Source organism: Pteropus vampyrus, unplaced genomic scaffold, assembly GCF_000151845.1.
Source record: "Pteropus vampyrus isolate Shadow unplaced genomic scaffold, Pvam_2.0 Scaffold72, whole genome shotgun sequence".
In the NCBI taxonomy this organism is placed as follows: domain Eukaryota; kingdom Metazoa; phylum Chordata; class Mammalia; order Chiroptera; family Pteropodidae; genus Pteropus; species Pteropus vampyrus.
This window is the reverse complement of record NW_011888853.1, coordinates 1313094-1318310: the sequence shown is the minus strand read 5'-3', so window position 1 is coordinate 1318310 and position 5217 is coordinate 1313094. Positions and strand designations below refer to the sequence as shown.

Genomic DNA, 5217 nt, shown 5'->3' with positions numbered 1-5217 from the left:
TGCGGCGGGGGCCAGGGGAGCGGGGTCTGCCTCTCCCGGGCCGGGGCTGAGCCGGCCGAGCTCGCTCGCTGCTCGCTCTCGCACCCGCCTCTCCCCACGCTCGACTCCTCTTTCGGCCAGGGTGGGCCGGCGCCTGCATCACCGTGACATCACCTCCATTCAGGCGCTTATCGGGCGACCGCAGCTCCAGGTATGTGCAATCGGTTTACACTGTAACAAAGCCCGCCCAGCCCTCCTCCCCCTCCGCCTCACCTCCAGGCTCCGGCGAGTCGCACTTTCCGGCCCGGGAGGAAGATCGGAGTTTCTGGTGGAGCCGGCGGGTGGGTTGTTGCCGTTCACTGCCACGCCCCCGCACGCGGGCGCGCGCACACTCACGCGCGCTCACTTTCTGGACTCGGCTTTCTCTCCGGAAAGCGCTTTGGGGTTCAGCACAGCGCACCCCGCAGGCCGGCTCTTCCTCCCCGCACGTCCCAGCGCGTGCGCGCGGGGGCCGCCTGGGTGCGTCTCTCCGTGGAGGACACCTAGCCTTTGTCACCTTCGTCCTGGCTCTCCCGTGAGACACACGCCGGACACACACAGTTCGCTACTCCGTGCTGGAGCGAGGCACACTCCTCAGACACAAAGTCCGCCTTTGTCACTCCTGCGGCGCCCCCTCCCCTCCCCGAGCGTGCACACGTGGACACACCACACACCGTGTGCCCGCCTCTTGCACGCACGGTCCCTCCCCAGCACCCAGACCACCAAGTGTGCGTGGGAATACCACTGTGCGTGCCCCTAATGCGGTGGGCCGAGCCCAGAACCACTCGGAACCGTGGGCAAACGTCGCCCCGGGCCGACTACCCCGCGCCTGGGTTTCCTGTGACCGCCCCAGAGTTGGCCCAACTCAGCGCGCGCTCCCGTTCCTTGTTCCGACTTGTCCTAATTAGCCTTCACGCTTCTGTTCCCCGAGGCACCGTGTTGAACCCGGCCCCCGCGGTCTCTGACTCCGAGTCCTGCCCGTCTCACCGCCCGGGGACTTTTCCACGAGTTCGGGGACCCAGGATCTCTCCACGCCCCACCCCTCCCTGCCCCGGGAGTGGATCAGCGGGTTGCCGCCACCCTTTCCCGTCCGGCCCCAGGAATCAGCAGAAAGGGAACCGCAGAAACGGGGAAGCGGATCCTGGCTGGGACTTCCCCCGCCCAGTAAACAAGAGATATTCCGGCCGCCTTCCCCCGGGGCTGCGGGCTCCGCGCGAGGTGGGGTGCGCTGTCCCGCGAGCCCAGCGGGGCCTAGTTAGCGCGCGCGGGAGGCCCGGCGGGACCGCGGCGCATCGGCCAGGGAGAAGTTGTTGAGCCTGGCCGCGGCCCAGGGGACGCGGAGGGAGGGGCAAGGCGCCGGGTCTCCGGGGTGCTGGTTCTCGTGACGCCGAGTTGCCTGGGGGATCGCCAGCGGCGCGCGGTCGGAGCCAGCCGGTGGCGGGGCGTGTTTGCTCTGCCTGGAGCGCCGGGGGGCGGGGGCAGCGGAGGGAGGAGGGGAGGCAGCTGGTCTCGGGCTAGGGGGTGGCAGGGTGGGGGGAGGGGTACCTCCCTGGCGGTTTGTTTGCGAGCCTCAATCTCTGACCACCAGGAGTGTAACCCCATGAATCACCCCGAGCTGCTGGAGCGATACACCTCGGGCGTCTCCTCCCCCGGCACACCGGCTTCTCGGACTCCTGGAGGGAGAGTTCGCTTAGCGGCTGGAGCTGGTGGTGGGGCCCGGGTTTTCTAGAACCCTGTCGCCCTTTCTGTGCCTTGCCCTCGCTGGCTGGTCTGGGAAATGTGGCGAGGACTGGATTGTTTCAGTTCTTTCAAACGTGAGGAGGAAGAGCGCGTTTCTTCTGCAGAGTTGTGCCTTCGGCCTCCCTCCCCTAACAGCAGCCCCCACCCCACGACTCAGGGCCCCCTCGTGCGAGGGTGTGCAGACACCCGACACCCTAGTAAGGTCCCGGCAGCTGGGTGCTCACCATGAAAGGGTGAGCGGTCGGCTGGACCTAAATGAGATGGATAAGTCCTCTGGCCTCGTGAACACGAGGCCAATACTAACGCTGAAATCAGTTTGCTGGGAGGAGTCGCTCAGGGACGTAGGTGACAGCCAGTTCCGAGGGGCAGGGGGAGGGGAGGGAATGGTCTGAGGGCTGTGGAGACAGTTGCATTGTGGGTCTGTCTCAATTTGCTTTCAAGTTTGGGAACCCCATCACCTCTCGCAGGAGGCAAGTCTTGCCCTGGGCCAGGAAGCGGGAAGGTTGGGATATCCAGTGTCTGGCCACCCACTGGGAGTCGTTTGCACCAAGGCTGGGACCCTGCAGCCACCCCTGTGCGGCAGGTAGCAGTGGAAATGGAGGGCGTTTTTCTGAGAGCTGTTTGCTTATTCCTTTTCCTCCCCATCTCACTCTGGAACAGGATCTGCCTTCGAAACCAAGCCAGGCCCTCGGGGCAATGGGCCTGCAGGTCTGCAGGATGCCTGGTGCCCTCTGCTTTATTCCCCTGGGGCCTGTGCGCAGGGAGAGGTGAGGAGATTAGAGGTGGAGATGGTGAGCCTCACCCCATGAGCCAGGTGGCCACGGGGGCTGCCGGTCACAGCGGGCCTGGCTTGGCCAGCAAGGAAGCTCTGTGAGAGGTGCTGTGGCTTTCTAAGCCTTCACCTCCAAATGCCCTTCACCCTGTTTATCAACCCATAGGCATATAAGCCTTTATGAACGGTCACTTTCAACTAACAACTCTTGGAGAAGTGGTCCCATATGGGTATTGCCCACCCACTGTTCGGAGAGATTTCCGGTTAATAAATTGTAGAGGAGAGGCTGGCTCTCTCCCTCCTCCCTCCCTCTCCCTCCTTCCCCCCTCCCCCCCCCCCCCTCCCCCCTCCCTCCCATAACGTGGTGCTTGAGCTCCTGCCCGCCACTGAAACTACCTTCATTCACCGGAATTCTTCCTTCTTTGAGCTGCAAGAGTCTAAGGGTACTGCCAAGACCTTGGTGTCAAGAGCAGCTCTGCCACCTGCCAGCTGTGTGACCTAAGGCAAGTGACTCCATCTCTCTGAGCCCCGCTTTTCTCTGCTGTAAAGCCGGTAGAACTCCAGTTCCACATCCAGATGAAGCCGTGTCTAGAACGTTCCTCGAGCGAGCCTGGCACTCCCAGATGCTCAGTGGCGAGCCTCTCCCTTCCTAGACCTTCCTCTCTGAGCCTCAGTCCTGTCATTTAAAAAAACGCCTGACAGTTTTTAACCCAAACTCGTAGAAGCTGCTTCTCCAACATTCTTTGGATTCTGTCTTATTATTTATCAGAATGGCCTTGGCACATCATCCTCTGGGCTGTTTATTCTACTTCCAACGTTCTTTCTGTCCCATCTCCCTTTTTCAGACCAAAACTTAAACTCTGCCCGGCTTCACAGCTCAGCTCCAGCGTATCTCCTCTGCAGAGTTTTCCTGCCTCCCCCAGGAAGAACCATGTGACCTGTCCTGTTTGCCCATGGCCTGTTATGCATTTGTTTGTTTATCATCAATCCTGGTGTACCTCAATCAGCTTTCTAAATTGTTGCCTCCCCAATCAGACTGTGTCCTTCTCAAGAGCAGGGCCATGCCTCACGTTTTGGACTCCCTGGCATCTGGCCCAGAGCTCGACACGTGGCAAATCCATTATTCTATGGTCTGAACAGTAGCAGCGAGAATTGAGATTCAGCCCCTGGAGGATGGCCCACGGCCGACCTCCCTCCTGCACCAGGGGCCTTGTAAACCCTGCCTGTGGGTGCCAGGCCTTCCATGGGAGCAGGCAAGGCCCAGTGTCTGCTGGAGAAGCCCCCTGCCCTGGGCCAGCAGAGCCCTGCGTTCGGAGCCCAGGTAGGGGCTATGCTTGGGGCTCCGTCCGGAGTGCCAGAGTTTCAGCTTGAAGAATCTCTTTCAAGAGCCGTTTCCTCCTCCGGGGAGGGGGAGGCTGACTACCCCTTTCCCAGGGGGTGGAGAGCCCCTGGTTTTGAGGTCTGGCCCCAGTGGAGCGAGAATAGTTCCTTGCTGAGCTGAGGGCGGGGCTCTTGGCTCCCTGATAGGGAGGTACCTGGAATCTTGGACTGGGTGCCCGGGTGCCCCACCGTCCGCTGGTAAACAGATTTTGCATTTGCCCTCTGCTTGCCCCCGGCCTCTGTGTTAACTGGTTACTGCCGGGCTGCTGTGTCTGGCTCTGCGTCCTTTCTCTTGGGCTCATACAATTGCCTGCTTGAAGCGGCAGGTGCCACCTGGTTTTCTGAGAGGAGCCAGGCACCAACATGGCCCCTTAAGAAGCAGGAAGCCGGCAGCCGGGCACAGGCTAGTTAAACACTCAACCACTGCAACTGGCTGCCCATGGATGATCCCTTTGGAAATGTACCCGGAAGTGGCCTGGAGCAGAGCCTGCTGGAATGCCACCTGATGCGGAGCCCTCCACGGTGGTCATAAAATCTGCCTCTGCCTGTCCTCCCCCTCCCTATGCATGGTTTGGTGGCCACTGACCAAGCCCCTGAGGAAGAAAAGCACTGGATTTATGAGCCGCCCAGGACTGGTCAGCCTCCACCAACAGACCGATTGAATCTAGGAATCAGGGTCAAAGTTCAGAGTCCAGGATTCAGGCCCCCTCGACCCACCCTTCCCTTCCAAAAGCAAAAAGGAAATGTGCAAAACTGCTATATTTCAGTCCCCTCTTACCCTCAGGTAAAGTCTCACCCCAGATTGAAGAACATTTCAGGGGCGGGTGTACCTTCTACCTCACCCCAGCACCTACACCCTCCCCAACTGTTTGTTAACCCCTGCTTGCAGGCTTCCTACCACTCTGCAACACCTCCAGTCACCCCGAAACCCTCAGGCATTGTGGGACATTCCCTGCCTTCGCCCGGCATTCTGCTCACAGCATCTTCCCTGGTTCCTGCTCCCTTGAAGTGAAAAGACCAAACTCCCCCAGGCCAGCGTTCAGGGCCTCTGCTGCCCACACCCAACCTGGGCTCCAGCCTCGCCTCCCTCCTCTTCCCACAGGAAGTGGCCAGTCCAGCCTGAGCGGTCAGCTCCGAGTCAGGTCACCACAGGTGCCTTCCTGTGGCTTTACTCATGTTGCCTCCACTCAATCCAGGATGCCCCCTTCTGTTTGTTTATGTCCCCGACCAGAGCGTAAGCTCTTTGAGGGAAAGATGTCTGCCTGACCCATCTTTGCGTTCCCTTGGGGACGTGCCCATAGTAGGGC

The 5217-nt window shown here is 60.8% G+C and overlaps 1 protein-coding gene and 1 long non-coding RNA gene across 5 annotated transcripts in view; one reads left to right on the top strand and one right to left on the bottom strand.

Moving 5' to 3' along the window:
- GPRC5C (G protein-coupled receptor class C group 5 member C) overlaps positions 1–578 on the bottom strand; it is a 19120-nt gene extending 18542 nt beyond the window's left edge. For 2 of the 4 annotated variants that reach the window (XM_011361885.2, XM_011361887.2), the window contains exon 1: positions 246–578. The gene's annotated coding sequence lies outside the window, so the exon portion shown is untranslated. The remainder of the gene's footprint in view (positions 1–245) is intronic. The other 2 variants (XM_023531649.1, XM_023531650.1) reach the window with 2 other exon arrangements.
- Positions 7–5217, top strand: part of LOC111741048 — a 30435-nt gene continuing 25224 nt past the window's right edge. Inside the window, exon 1 of the long non-coding RNA XR_002780832.1 lies at positions 7–190. This is a non-coding gene — a long non-coding RNA (uncharacterized LOC111741048). The remainder of the gene's footprint in view (positions 191–5217) is intronic.